Source organism: Schistocerca serialis, chromosome 9 (genome assembly GCF_023864345.2).
Source record: "Schistocerca serialis cubense isolate TAMUIC-IGC-003099 chromosome 9, iqSchSeri2.2, whole genome shotgun sequence".
In the NCBI taxonomy this organism is placed as follows: domain Eukaryota; kingdom Metazoa; phylum Arthropoda; class Insecta; order Orthoptera; family Acrididae; genus Schistocerca; species Schistocerca serialis.
This window is the reverse complement of record NC_064646.1, coordinates 13,794,308-13,810,659: the sequence shown is the minus strand read 5'-3', so window position 1 is coordinate 13,810,659 and position 16,352 is coordinate 13,794,308. Positions and strand designations below refer to the sequence as shown.

Here is a 16,352-nt window from a genome sequence, read left to right as displayed (position 1 = left end):
ATTTGGCACATTAGACTTGATGTCTACATATCGGCTGTCAACAAGGGTACTTAAACAGGCTTACTACTGATAGTCAGTATTTAAGACCTCTTTTGTGACCATTCGCTCGGCATATCACAGAGAGAACATGACGTGGACTGCAGTTTTTCGTTTGTTCCACTGATAAGCAAGGTGGCCATCCACACGATCTACTGCAGCTGTTTGCCTCTCCTGATATAGTGACTTGCTCATTTCCCTGGGTACCAATCTGATCTTGTACTTAACGGGATTTGTAACACGAGAAGAAGGACCTCTAAGTTCTCCACTAGTTTCTTTTTTCCAAGAAGCTAATGTACAGTTCACTTTGCCCACATATGAGTACATCTCTTACTGTTCGACACACGTCTTGCTTTACCCCCCGCCCCCCCCCCCCCCTCCCCGCTTCCCTGTTCAATTTTTTCCTTGTTATTAATAGTGATTACGGTTTACTCCAAAAGTAGCTAAAGGTAACTGAGCTGACAAGTGTAATTTCACTTTTTATTTTTTTGAAATTCTGATAATTATTGCATATGTTCATTTTGCTGTGCACGTGTTTATTGGTTCTTGGTATCGCCCCCCCCCCCCCCTCCCCGCTTCCCTGTTCAATTTTTTCCTTGTTATTAATAGTGATTACGGTTTACTCCAAAAGTAGCTAAAGGTAACTGAGCTGACAAGTGTAATTTCACTTTTTATTTTTTTGAAATTCTGATAATTATTGCATATGTTCATTTTGCTGTGCACGTGTTTATTGGTTCTTGGTATTAAAATGTATGGCGGCTCTCATGTGATGTTATAAAGAAGAAACCGAAACGCGTTAAGTACTCACGTAGACTACAGCTGTGTAGGTTTTCAGAAATTCAAACGTCGGAAAGTCGTCGAACACTAGTAACATTGTTCATTATGAGCGCGCTATTGGAACTTCTCGTTCGTAACGTTTACCATGTTACATTTAGAGAATTTTGAAACCTCAACCAGAATTTGTGTTTTAATGCAGAGATACTGCTGGAAATAAAGCAGTGAGGGTGGGTCATAAGTCATTCTTGGACAATTCACTCGGCAGAGCAAAGGTCCCATATTCGAGACTCTGCCCCGCACACTTTCACTCTGCCAGTGAGTGTCAGACAACCGCACACTCCACTGCAGAGTGAAATGTCATTCTGGAGGCGCTTTAATTCCTTCGCAGTTTCAGAAAGTATGGTAATAACTTGAACAAGAATCCAAGCTGCAGTTATAAGCATCGAGTAACTTGAAACAGAAGTCATAGTTGAAATGTGAATGAGACAGGCATGTAGCCTATTTCATAAGTTATTCACTACATAAACTAAGCAGCAGTAATTGAAATCTAGCAGAAACTTGGAAAGACAATCATTATATTTCAGGGAGAAGGAATAAAATCTTTGAGATTTTAAGATGACCTCGTAAATATATTAGAGACGATAAAGAACGTGGAAAATTACTTAAACGGAATGTATTGTGTCTAGAAAAGCGGTTATAAGGTGACCATTCACAAAAGTAAAACAGTAGTGATGTAATGTAGTGAAATTAAATCAGATTGGTCCGAGATAATTACATATATTACGAAATGACACACTAAAAATGATAGATTAGTTTTCGTATTCTGACAGCAAAGAAACTGATGACGGCCGAAGTAGAGAAGATATGCGGACTGACTCTATAAAGAAATGAATTTGTGAAAAACACTGTCCATGTTTAACACCCCTTGTAGTTGTCTCATCAAATATTGTTGATATTTTGGTTTGTTCATTTATTTAATGAAAACTGGTAACAGCCACTGTTTTATTATAATGTTAATGTCAAAATGCAGTACCACCACACCCTCAAAGATTGCATTTACTGTAGGTTGCCTCAAACGCCTCCTTTTCCCTGCATTTATTTATTTCTATTTCTCTTATTGATATTTCTTAAGTTCCTTATGTATTCTGTTGTTACATTGATAATTGTCTCTCCTTTTGATTGGTTTGTTTATCACTCTCCATGTTTCATACCTCCTAATGTAGCCTTGTCTAGTACTAATTTTATTTTATTAGTTTTGTTTATTAATAGAAACTGTTATGTGGGCATGCTATTCCTATTGTATGTTAAAGGTTTTCCTGTTTGCTCTATTGTTGTTTATATACTGTTCAATTTTTACTTTTTCATTGCGTTACCACCACACTGTCAAAGATGTTACTTACTGTATGTTTCTACTTCAGTCTGGACGTGTTACTTCTCTTCCAATGTTGTTTGCAAACTTTGTAACTTCTTTGGTGATAATACTCAGTAAATGTCTGAAGATGGCCTTGTAAGTCGAAAACCGGTTAACAATAAAAGTAATATTGTAGAACAAGAGCAAACTGGTTTTTTTTCATTTATTATAATGTTGTTCTACCAAGAACCGACGGAAGATTCCGTTAACAGTCAGGAATCTGTTAATATCCAATGTAAAGTTAATGTTTAGGAAACCTCTTATGAAGATATTTGTTCGGAGCGCAGCCTTGTTCGGAAGCGAAACGTGGATGATAAGCAGTTCATACCGAAAGAGAATGAAAGCTTCTGAAATGTGGTGCTACAGAAAAATGCTGAAAATTGTGTTGGGTAGGTCTTATAACAAGAGATGGGTTGATAGGAAACATTCTCAAGTTTGAAGAAATAATCAGTTTGGTAATGGAGTAAAGTGTGGGGCGTATCGATAATAACAGGAAGAGACCAAGGGATGAATGCAGTAAGCAAGTTTAAATGGGAGTAGGGTGCAGTAGTTGTGCAAAGATGAAGAGTTTTGAACAGGATAGACTAGCGCGGAGAACTAGTTTTCGGATGGAGACATAGCAAAAACAGCTGTGATGCTTTAGCGCTGACTAAAAAGGGGTGCTAAGTTTCGAATTTTCTTCTACATTAATGTAGCTTGTTGAGGGATCCGTACAGACGACCAACAGTCAAGAATTAGTCGGACTAAGGACTTTTAAATACTCTCCTAGGAGGACATATTTGCAAGTGCCCTTACAGTGTGACTCATCCTGCAAGCACCGTCACCATTAGTGAGCAGTGTAGCCGCTCATTCGCAAATCACATTTTCTCTCAATGGTTATTGTTTTTGCTTCACTCGGAAGTAATTTAACACTTCATTGTTCGCGGCCGCCTTTTCGCTTGGCTTGGATGGATATTTGTAAATATATGATACTAAATTCCAAGGGCTACTTTAAATTAAGGGAGCATCGGCATCTTCAACTAATTTTTTTTTCTTTCACTTGCGCAGCAGACCATATTAGGATACCAGTACATCTAGAAGTTTACCATCCTGATAGTTTTTACTGTTGTCTGAAAAGATCTTACAGCCATGTTATTTATATGGAAAATTGAAACTTTATTCGCAATTTAAATGAATAGGGAATTGTCTAGTTATCAACACCAGCGAATGAAAGACAGATTTCATTACGGACACTTTTATGTTCGAAACTGCCTTCTGGGCGCAATTCAGTCAACCTCTGCCCAGCAAGTATTTTTGAGTCTTCATCTTCTATCGTGTTATGTACAAGATCAGCTTTAGTAATTGTCATGTAACGTAGCATCCATTTTTCTTCACTCTTCAGTACCATTAACAAGCAGAAGACTTAACTATGCAGTTTCTGGAATTCAGTTAAAATGCTTTTTATTACTGCACTATGTCCCAGCGGAGAACAGACACAGCAGTTAGAAGACTGCGAGCACAGGGAAACAATTCAGGAACAGTACGTCGTTTGGCATGCATGAGGGCTGGGCCGCTTCTGTTCGGAGCGGGAAAAGATGAAAATCGTCAACCACGCATTCGCCAGCGACGTAACATCTACTTCATTCATGGAAGTCAAGATACGGTTTAAACCGGGGCGTTTTCTGCAGATGTTACACGAAGAAATATGGACACCTGGGTATCAACGTTTACATTCAGAGCTTATCTTCATATTACTTTTCAACTCGCGGACAGCATCACCTGCACCTCGACAAAGGATATTTATACTTTGGTCGACACGTGCATTCCAAAGCCCTTCTGTAGTTCGTAATGTTTAGGTACGAAACATGGTAGAAATGTAAGGCTGCAACAAGACAAGTACTTTGCAATGTTATTCTAAACAACACTACGAATCCAGAATGAAATTTCACTCTGCAGCTGAGTGTGCGCTGATATGAAACTTCCTGGCAGATTAAAACTGTATGCAAGGGTCGCAGGAGTTTGGAAGGCAGGAGACGAGGTACTGGCAGAAGTCAAGGTGTGAGGACGGGGCGTGAGTCGTGCTTGGGTAGCTCAGTTGGTAGACCACTTGCCCGCGAAAGGCAAAGGTCCCGACTTCGAGTCTCGTTCCGGCACACAGTTTTAATCTGCCAGGAAGTTTCAACATAACGAATAGCTGAAACTTGGAAACAATTTATAGAATCTCAGCTGCATGTAGCATGTCATCTCACTGGATGTCGGCTTCGTTCGCTTGGTTTAATCGCTCAAACCAGAATGTCTTTCCGCCAAGGGAGCTGTTGTTGAGGTCTTCAGTCAGAAGACTGATTTGGTGCATCTCTCCATCCTCTGCAAGTCCCTTTATATCCGAATAACTGCTGCAATCTGTATCCATTTGAACCTGCTTACTGTATTCATTTCTTGGTCTCCCTTTACAGTTTATACGTCCCAGACTTCCCCCCATTACGAAACTCATTATTTCTTCAGTCCTCAGGTTGTGTCCTACCGACCGATCCCTTCACCTCTTCTTCTAATTAAGTTATACCATAACACTGCCCCCAATTCGATTCAGTACCTCCTCATTACGTACACTGAGGAGACAAAAGTGTCGCTCCTCCTTCTACTCGGGGTAGTGCAGCATGGCAGCGTAGTCTGGGTCCAACAAGTCGTTGGAAGTCCCCCGCAGAAACATTGAGCTATGCTACTTCTATAGCTCCCATTATAGTGAATCTGTTGCCAGTGCAGGATTCTGTGGACGTGCTGAACTCTCAATTATTTCCCATAGAAGTTTGGTGGGACTTCGTGTCGGGCCATCCGGGTGGCCAAATCAATAGTCCAGAATGTTCTTCACACCAGCCGTGAACAATTGTTGCCCGATGGCATGTTTGAAAACACGAACGCCATGAATGGCTGGAAATGCGCTCCAAGTAGCCGAACATAAACATTTCCGATCAATGATCGTTTCTGCTGCACCAGAAGAACCAGTCCATTCCATGTAAAAACACAGCCCACACACATATGGCGACACCACCAGCTTACACAGTGCCTTATTGACAACCCGAGTCCATGAATTCGAGGGGTCTGCGCCACACTCAAACCTTACCGTCAGCTCCTACTATAGTTCATTCTTTTATGTTGGCGGGTCGCGCATGCCCGCCCAGACGCGGGAGATTGCTGCGTTGCCAGTTGCACACGCCAAGAGAAGCAGCGCTCTAGTATAGTATAGTTCGCAAACTTACGTTTAGGGGGGAGCGCGCAGTTTATGAAGTAAAGACACCACGGTCGCATTAACCCTCTCGCTGCTACAGAGACGTGCTCCCCGCATTCCGCAATGTGCGCGATTTTGTCATCATTGCACTGCTTGCCTGTGCAGACACATGGTGTTTCGACTGCTTTGACACACTTTATGATTCGATTTCACAAAAACGACTTGGCCCAAAAATTTCATTTTTACACATCTTCTTGACTGATACCTTCCCCCCATAAATGACTTATTTTTGTTTCGATGTTCAAGGCAGTTATTGTGCAGCATTAGATGTAGTAAACCATTGCACGAAATTTTGAAGAGTTTGCAGAGGTAAAAGTCCTTAGCGCATACTTTCCGTATGGTCGGTTTTAGTTGCCACTAGAAATTTCAAAAAATTACATTCAAACGAATAAAATTCATGAAGTAAACACTTCGCTATTGTTTTTAAATATAGAAAATATTAAGCAGCGAACAAGATTTGAATTCGGAACCTTCCGTTTAGCAGCCAAACACCTTAAACATTACCCTAACGCAGCTCGTCCTATAACACCTTTCTTGGAGTACTTTACAGAATCACGCAAAATACCGACAAACATTGTTGGTATGACTATGAATTACTCACGTTTCGTCGAAGTGCAATAGGAAATAAACGATTATCGCTGTTCTTTATTGCGAAAAAGCGGTTAGTGAGAATGAATTTCCTTGCTATCGCCTGAATTAAGAGGCTTATTGCTTGTTTGGTTTAATTAATTAATAGAATATGGAGCAGTTGGTGTAAACAATGCTTTCTTCCAAACTTTCTTTTATAGAAAGTCAGCTATCAAGACATTGCTTTTGTTCAGTTACTTTATTTATGAGTGAACGTTTCTAAAACTGAAGACACTCGTCCGTGCTCTGCACTGCAGTCGAGCTCTGGCAACGTCGTTCTCTGTTCACTGTGAAACGACCCCTTAGAAAAATTAATGAATTACTGTGCTGGTAAACCCCTTACGTTATTTCATTTTCAAACAGCTGAGCAAAACTGAACGTACTCAGACATTTCTCTCTTTACTTATTCTGATCATCACTAAACTGACACACAATATTTTTAGCGCAACGCAATCTGACTTTCAATAATCCCTACAAAAGAAAGGCACTGACTAACAATAACCTATACCTTTCATGAATCACTTACCTCACAAAAATCTTCGTTATTAGAACTACTGCAATACAGCGAGCGCCAATACTGCCAGCTAGAATCTTTTATTTAACTACTGAAAGCACTAACTACTGATAGGCATAGTTAGCAAATGAAAGATTTTGATAGAAAACAAACAATGTATTTACACTAATAGTGTTCAAAAGTCATAATATATATATATCAGTTTATGACATCCAGTCTTACAAATTTGCTGTCTGTGATGGACACACGTCCAGATCATCCGCTCTCAAAACTCCGCCATCTCTCTCCCCACATCCACCACTGCTGGCGGCTCACCTCCAACTGTGCAACGCTACGCGCTGTTCACAGCCAACTGCCCAACACTACAATAGCGACTATTTCAGAAATGTAAGCGTAGGCTTCCGCGGCCGTTGTCTTCTTCAATAAAATTCTTCAGGGTATCAGACCGCATCGTCATAATTTTAAATTGCGCCAACGTTTCGGCCAGCGTTGCAGCTAGCCTTCATCAGGGCCTTACGTTAAATTATGACGATGCGGTCTGATACCCTGAAGAATTTTATTGAGGATATTTCAGAAATGCCCACCAGCCACACACTGCACACAGCAAAGCCAGTGATTGTCATACAGAGCGCTAGGTGACGTTACCAACATAAAAACCTAAACAGCCCACTTACAATTGGCTGACTGTGTTTCGTGACGTCAGATGCGCAGAACGAACCTAAACTCGGCCGCCGTCGTAAATGACGCGCACTTTAACTGAAATCGGGACTCATCTGACCAGGCCGCGGTTTTCCATTTGTCTAGGGTCCAAACGAAATTGTCATGAGCCAGAGGAGGTGCTGCAGGCGATGTGTGCTGTTAGCGAAGTCACCCGCGTCGATCATCTACTGCCGTAGCCCGTTAACGCCAAATTTCGCCGCACTCTCCTGACGGATACGTTCCTCGTACGTCCCATATTTATTTCAAGCAGCGTTGCCTGTCTGTTAGCACTGACACCTCTACGCGCACGCCGCTGCTCTCGGTCGTTACGTGAATGCCATGGGTCACTGTGTTGTACGTGGTGAGAGGTAATGCCTGAAATGCGGTACTTTCGCCACATTTCTCACACCGTGTACCTCGGAATATTGATTTCCCTAACGATTTCCAAAACGAAATGTCCCGTGCGTCTAGGTCCAACTACCATTCCGCATGCAAAGTCTGTTAATTCTCGTCGTGCGGCCATAATCATGCCGGAAACCTTTTCATATTATTCACCTGAGTACAAATGAGAGCTCCGCCAATGCACTGCCCTTTCACACATTTTGTACGTGATACTATCGCCATCTGTATATGTGCGTATCGCAAGCCCATGACTTCTGTCCCCTCAATATACTCTATCTACCCATCTGCATTCTCCTGTAGCATCACATTTAAAAAGGTTTTTTTCCATTCTTGTCTGAACTACTTATTGTCCACGTTTCACTTCCGTACAAGGCTACAATCCATATAAGTAGCTTCAGAAAAGACTTCTAATATTTATAAATTCATCTATCTCAGATATGCTTAATGTACTACAGACTGTCTGCATTTTCTGATCCGGCCAAACTCAGCTATTTTTCTGACCAAATATCAAACTTCATCTACCATTTCAGTGTCTAATTTCGTAATCTAGTCCCACTGACATCGCCTGATTTAATTCTACTACATTCCTTTTTCCTTGTTCTACATTTGTTGATATTTATCTTACAATACTGTTTTCGAGATACTATCCACTCCGTTCAATTGCTTTTACATGTCCTTCGCTCTCTCTGAAAGAATCACAATGTTCTCTCAAAGATCTGAAAGTTTTGGGGAAGTGTCGTATTTTCCAGGGCCCAGAGAGCCCTGTCAAATTCTTCTCGCAGTATCATCTATCCCATCTCATTTGAATCTACTTCCTCTTCCCTTTCTATAATATTGTCCTCAACGTTACTTTCTTTGTATAGTCTACATCTACATCTACATTTACACTCCGCAAGCCACCCAACGGTGTGTGGCGGAGGGCACTTTACGTGCCACTGTCATTACCTCCCTTTCCTGTTCCAGTCGCGTATGGTTCGCGGGAAGAACGACTGTCTGAAAGCCTCCGTGCGCGCTCTAATCTCTCTAATTTTACATTCGTGATCTCCTCGGGAGGTAGAAATAGGGGGAAGCAATATATTCGATACCTCATCCAGAAACGCTCCCTCTCGAAACCTGGACAGCAAGCTACACCGCGATGCAGAGCGCCTCTCTTGCAGAGTCTGCCACTTGAGTTTGTTAAACATCTCCGTAACGCTATCACCCTTACCAAATAACCCTGTGACGAAACGCGCCGCTCTTCTTTGGATCTTCTCTATCTCCTCCGTCAACCCGATCTGGTACGGATCCCACACTGATGAGCAATACTCAAGTATAGGTCGACGAGTGTTTTGTAAGCCACCTCCTTTGTTGATGGACTACATTTTCTAAGGGCTCTCCCTATGAATCTCAACCTGGCACCCGCCTTACCAACAATTAATTTTATATGATCATTCCACTTCAAATCGTTCCGCACGCATACTCCCAGATATTTTACAGAGGTAACTGCTACCAGTGTTTGTTCCGCTATCTTATAATCATACAATAAAGGGTCCTTCTTTCTATGTGTTCGCAATACATTACATTTGTCTATGTTAAGGGTCAGTTTCCACTCCCTGCACTAAGTGCCTATCCGCTGCAGATCTTTCTGCATTTCGCTACAATTTTCTAATGCTGCAACTTCTCTGTATACTACAGCATCATCCGCGAAAAGCCGCATGGAACTTCCGACGCTATCTACTAGATCATTTATATATATTGTGAAAAGCGATGGTCCCATAACACTCTCCTGTGGCACGCCAGAGGTTACTTTAACGTCTGTAGACGTCTCTCCATTGAGAACAACATGCTGTGTTTTGTTTGCTAAAAACTCTTCAATCCATCCACACAGCTGGTCTGATATTCCGTAGGCTCTTACTTTGTTTATCAGGCGACAGTTTCTTCCATTCTTCAGCTTTTCCTTCTTTGCGTAGTACTCGCTCGTCATTTGAGCTCTTGTATTCATTCAGCTTCTTGTCTTTACTCCAAACGCCTCCTTAATTTTCCTATAGGCAGTGTCTGTTTTTCCTCTAGCCATACATGCTTCCAAATCGTTGAATTTGTTCTGTAATCGTTCGCACTTAGGCATTTTGCACTCTCTACCAATGTTAGTTTTAGAAGTATGCATTCCCTTTCTCTGCATTATTATGTTTTCTCTTTTCGTCAATTAAATAAAATATCTTCAGTCCAAAGTTTCCTATGGCTTCATCTGCAACCTTCAGTAACACCTTGTTCTTTTAACTCATCCATGTCTCATTTCCCTAATTTCCTACATTTTGCAAATTCTTCACTTTTAATCTGTAGTTCGCAACCTAAAACTTATGGTCAGAGTTCACATCTGCCCCCGGAAACGTCTTACAGGTTAAAATCTGGTTTTGAAATTTTACAGTTATATAAACAATATGAAACCTCACAGTGTCACTTAATCTCTTCCACGTAAATAACCTTCTTTCATTATTCTTAAACCAGTTCTTTGTCTAGTTTAAATTATGATCCGTGTCCACAAGGGCGCAATGCCATCTGTACGGAATTCAGCAAGACGCAACGTTCAGTGACATAAAAAGTAGATCTTCACTCGCAAAATTACCTCGAGCTGCACCGCCCTAAGTTTCAACCAGAAATGTTGCAGTTTTCCAGCAGAACTCCTCACTTTGTCGAAGCAACTAATATTGCGAGAAAAAGGTGGGGTGGGAAAGAAGAGGGCGGAGATACGCGAGAAGAGGTCCATAAAAACACTGACAGCTGCAGCGTTCTACTTGTTTTACTCTGCCTCCGTCTGTAGTCAATAATATTCTGTAGTCTGGTCTTCAGACGTCCGTCTTTTTTCGACACTTTGAATGGTGCTATAGCTTACACCTCACACATCATTACTTCTGGAATTTCATTAAGATTCCTGTTATTTGCGTGTTGATAGGAAATTTTCTGTATGTATACATGAGGAAGACAACCACCTGGTCGTAAGCTTCTATCGCGACCTATGTTCTCATACGTTCTTGCCATAGTTGTTATTAGGAGCGGCTCATTCGTTATCTCTCTTTCATTCACCCACCTGTAATTTTTAAATATCGTTTTACTCTGTGTGTACGAAAAATAATAGTAGGAACAGTTGTTCCTACAGTTTAAAATGTCACATCGATAAAAAGCTAGGTATTCACAGTTGTTCCTGCAGTTTAAAATATCTCACCGATAAAAAGCTAGTTATTCACGTTAAGCAAAAATAGCAACCTAAATTGTGAAATACGACCTGCATAAGCATCTTGTAAGGAAAATAATGAGTGAAAATAAAAAAAATGTATAATCCACCGCTATCCAGAGGTGAGAAAATATAATCATTGGATCGCAATTAGGTTAATTAGAGATTAACAAGCCTTTGAGACTTAGAATGAAATAATTAATTTTGAGTTTCAGTTTGATGCGTGATTTTACGTTTGTTGCGAGGACAGATGAGAGATACAATAATGTTCCCTCGTTATAAAGGCTGACTTGGACAGAGACACGGATTTTCGGAAGTGGAACATACTCGAACATTACTGGCTGTAAAAGAAATACTTTTAAACTTTGTATTTGAAATTCAACAGCCCGATATAAAAACAACATTACTGGACTGTTAAACAGCGCTCTACCACTTCACTGTCAGTGCTCATAACTTTTCATGAATTTAATTTGATACCTTACAAAGTGCACTGACATTTGACCACGCAGATTTTATCACTTTATTTGTGCGTACACAAATGCAGTCTCAGTAAACTAGCAAACTAAGCATAAAAAACTTTAAAAATACAAGTGAAATTGTCTTTAAACAAATGAGTTCAAATCATAAAAAAATTAGTGTTATTGTACTGCAGAATGCTCAGTGAGGACTCTTGTTGTTAACTGGTTTATGCCCAATGTCAGTTTTCAATTACATATACATACTGCCTTTACAATAAAAAATTAAGCTGATCTCTTAATACCTACCTTCCCTTTTTGACCGGTCAGGTTCCCTACACTTTTAGTACCGCCTCTCTGGTCTTAACATTAACGAGATGTATTAATGAATAAGATCGAGAGTTTAGAACAGCTCGCCTTACTACCAGTTTAAAGTATTATTAGACCGAGCTCAATGTTACTGAACAGAATAGTAGCGGGTAGAAATTAGAAAATTTTTATTAATACTCATTCAAACTGCCACATGGAAAATAAAGTTATGTCAGGGACAGAGGTGGAAGCAAGAAGCCATACAGTATCTCACAAGTGGGTCCAAGTCGTCGACACATTACACCTACGGCAAGCCGAAAAAGAGAGAGGGAGAGAGGGAGCGGAACGTATATACACTACTGGCCATTAAAATTGCTACAGACGCGAAATTTAACCGAAAGCAAGAAGATGCTGTGATGTGCAAATGATTAGCTTTTCAGAGCATTCACACTAGGTTAGCGCCGGTGGCAACAAATACAACGTGCTGACATGAGGAAAGTTTCCAACTGATTTCTCGTAGACAAACAGCAGTTGACTGGCGTTGCCTGGTGAAACGTTGTTGTGATGCCTCGTGTGAGGAGGAGAAATGCGTACCGTCACGTTTCCGACTTTGATAAAGGTCGGATTGTAGACTATCGCGATTGCAGTTTATCGTATCGCGACATTGCTGCTCGCGTTGGTCGAGATCCAATGACTGTTAGCAGAATATGGAATCGGTAGGTTCAGGAGGGTAATCCAGATCGCCGTGCTGGATCCCAAAGGCCTCGTATCACTAGCAGTCGAGATGACAGGCATCTTATCCGCATGGCTGTAACGGATCGTGCAGCCACGTCTCGATCCCTGAGTCAACAGATGGGGACGTTTGCAAGACAACAACCATCTGCACGAACAGTTCGACGACGTTTGCAGCAGAATGGACTATCAGCTCGGAGACCATAGCTGCGGTTACCCTTGACGCTGCATCACAGACAGGTGCGCCTGCGACGGTGTACTCGACGATGAACCTGGGTGCACGAATGGCAAAACGTCATTTTTTCGGATGATACAGCATCGTGATGGTCGCATCCGTGTTAGGCGACATCGCGGTGAACGCACATCGGAAGCGTGTATTTGTCATTGCCATACTAGCGTATCACCCGGCGTGATGGTGTGGGGTGTCATTGGTTACATGTCTCGGTCACCTCTTGTTCGCACTGACGGCATTTTGAACAATGGACGTTACATTTCTGATCTGTTACAGCCAGTGGCTCTACCCTTCATTCGATCCCTGCGAAACCCTACATTTCAGCAGGATAATGCACGACCGCATTTTGCAGGTCCTGTATGGGCCTTTCTGGATAAAGAAAATGTTCGACTGATGCCCTGGCCAGCACATTCTCCAGATCTCTCACCAATTGAAAACGTCTGATCAATGTTGGCCGAGCAACTGGCTCGTCACAATACGCCAGTCACTACTCTTGATGAACTGTGGTATCGTGTTGAAGCTGCATGGGCAGCTGTACCTGTACACGCCATCCAAGCTCTGTTTGACACAATACCCTGGCGTATCAAGGCCGTTATTACGGCCAGAGGTGGTTGTTCTGGGTACTGATTTCTCAGTATCTATGCACCCAAATTGCGTGAAAATGTAATCACATGTCACTTCTAGTATAATATATTTGTCCAATGAATACCCGTTTATCATCTGCATTTCTTCTCTGGTGTAGCCATTTTAATGGCCGTAGTGTATATACGTGCGTGTGGTAAACCCCTTCCCTCTAAAATTTCTCTCCTTTATACCTCCTCTGTGTTACCACAGATGACGTGTCACTGACCTTATTTGTACTAAGATTGCAGTACACGCGAGGTGCCTATTTTCTTCCACCGCCATGAGTGGAATGCATTAAGTTCTAATAAATGTTCACCAACCTGCAGTCTTCTATAGTCCTTATCCCCTGTGCAGGGAACAGCACGTAGGTCCTGAATCCGTTATCTTGAGGCTGTAATTAACTCCTAGCGAGGAACAAATATTTCAAATTAGTTTGTTTATACGCGTTTTATTAGCAGAAAACGAGAAACTGCACAATTACATACCACTTTACAGTCCAATAGTCGGCCGCTGTGGACGAGCGGTTCTAGGCGCTTCAGTCCGGAACCGCACTGCTGCTACGATCGCAGGTTCGAATCCTGCCTCAGGCATGGATGTGTGTGATGTCCTTAGGTTAGTTACGTTTAAGTAGTTCTAAGTCTAGGGGACTGATGACCTCCGATGTTAAGTCCCATAGTGCAAGAGCCATTTGAACCATTTTGAACAGTCACAATAATTTCCATTCTTCAACAAAATAATGAACTGCGTATTTCCGTAATTACTGTCACGCTGTTCTCAATTACATGTCCAAATAACCAGAAATTGCTAAAAAAACTTAATTGACACCGACCGCGGCAGACAACATGTCTGACCTGTGAAACTGCCGAACCAGCTCCGATCATACAGCCGAACCACGCCCGCCATCCGAAGATCACCAAAGTCCTTCGTCTGCCTTTTCGTTCAGCAGTTGTTTATTATTCCGCTCGTTATTAATACCTGTAAAATAATGAAATGATAGCACGCTATTGACAGATGCTTTAATTTGAAATAAAGTAAATAAACTGTTTAGTTTTTCTAATATTAATAACAGAAGATTGTCATTTTGCCGTGTTAATTCCGATGGTAGCCATTCGCGGAGAAGAACCACAGTTTAGGCGGTCTTTGTCACGATACCCGTACCGAATAAATCACCTGTCATCGGTACCTCACACCACGTTACGTCATCTTGCGACTGCTGACTTCTCAGCCACTCTATGAAGAGCTTCTTGCATCTGAATGTGATGACTGTAAAGTCAGAAATATTACACATCGTCTACTGAGTGAGGAAACGCATTCAGCAGAAAGGAGACCGCCGAGGAAAACCAAAAGAACGAGACAATCATACTCGTTAGTTCTTAAGTTATGTTGCAAGAAACTCTGTCACTAGAGAATGTAGTGAGTAACGGACGAGGCAGTTAACAGCCTGTTGAGTGAATATAGCAGAATAAGGAGGACGCATGTGGTATAACAAGGCGAAAATCCCCATTAATGTACGAGTACAAAATAAATGCTCAGTCTTTGGAAGCGGTAATATCCGTCAAGTATCTGGGTGTGACTATTCGAAATGATCTCATATGGAATGATCAGATTACAGAATTAATCCTGAAGCGATACAGTCCTTCAACAAAGGAAATTGCTTACAATACTTCAGTTCGTCCAGTCTTAGAGTATTGCTCGTCTGTATGGGACTCTTACCAGTTGGAGTGATTCAAGAGATTGAGAAGGTCCAAAAAAAGAGCTGCAAGATTCGTGACTGGTACATATAGCCATCGCGAAAGCGTTACAAATCTCATGAAAAAATTGAAGTGGGACACACTTGCAGATAGACGGCGCGCTACACGGAAGGGGCTGCTCACTAAATTCCGAAATCCGATCTTCACCGATGATGTAGAGTATATATTGTTACCATCAACTTTTAAATCGCTCAATGATCACCATTCAAAGATAAAGGAAATTAGAGCTCGTACTGAGGCGTTCAGACAGTCGTTTTTCCCTCGTGCGATCCGCGAGTGGAACAGAGGGGAGGAAATACGACTTTGGTGTGAATTGTGCCCTCCGCCACACGCCGCTTGGTGGCTAGCGAAGTATATACGTAGATGTAGATGTAGATTATAAACCAAGCCTTGTTCGTAGCCTTACAGCAGCTCCTTTTCAATACTCGTCTCTCCAGCTCTCCTCATGAGTTGATCATTGGGATCGATGTCATTCAGAGTAATAGGACTTGATTCCACTATTATGATAGTATAGTCTATGGACCAGCTGAAGACGTACGCCAGATGATGGACGTTCGCCTGACGAACTGCAAGCTGCTTGCCACCTAGCATCTACTGATGCAGAAACTGATTGTCTTCCAACAACACCATATCGCAGAGCGCTGCCAGCACGAAACCTCAATGCGGAAGCCAGCAACAGGATCCGTCGGGCTTCACGTTCCTGTTCAACACTCAGATGCCTTTTAGTGCTGAAACCTACGTAGGTTAGCGAGTAGATCAACCGACTACACGACTAACGACACCGGGTACGTCGCAAATGAGTGATCAAGGTTCACCGTAGAATTTGGAGCGTGAGAATGCTCTAGGCAGTGGCCGCGTCTGCTCGCCAGTAATCTGCCGTGCCGCCAGGGTCGCTGACATCTTCTGCTGGTCGTGCCGACGTTGAGGTTGTTACACCACAATCGACTGTGAGGAATCGGTACCGTGCAACTTTATTTAAGAGCCGGCCGCTGTGGCCGTGCGGTTCTGGCGCTGCAGTCCGGAACCGCGGGACTGCTACGGTCGCAGGTTCGAATCATGCCTCGGACATGGGTGTGTGTGATGTCCTTAGTTTAGTTAGGTTTAAGTCGTTCTAAGTTCTAGGGGACTGATGACCTCAGATGTTAAGGCCCATAGTGCTCACAAGGGAACCTCCCCATCGCACCCCCCTCAGATTTAGTTATAAGTTGGCACAGTGGATAGGCCTTGAAAAACCGAACCCAGATCAATTGAGAAAACAGGAAGAAGTTGTGTGTAACTGTAAAAAAATAAGCAAAATATACAAACTGAGTAGT

General features: G+C 42.1%; 1 protein-coding gene across 1 annotated transcript in view; it reads left to right on the top strand.

The window, feature by feature from the left end:
* LOC126419930 (uncharacterized) overlaps nucleotides 1–16,352 on the top strand; it is a 477,157-nt gene that overhangs the window by 32,225 nt on the left and 428,580 nt on the right. The window lies entirely within an intron of this gene.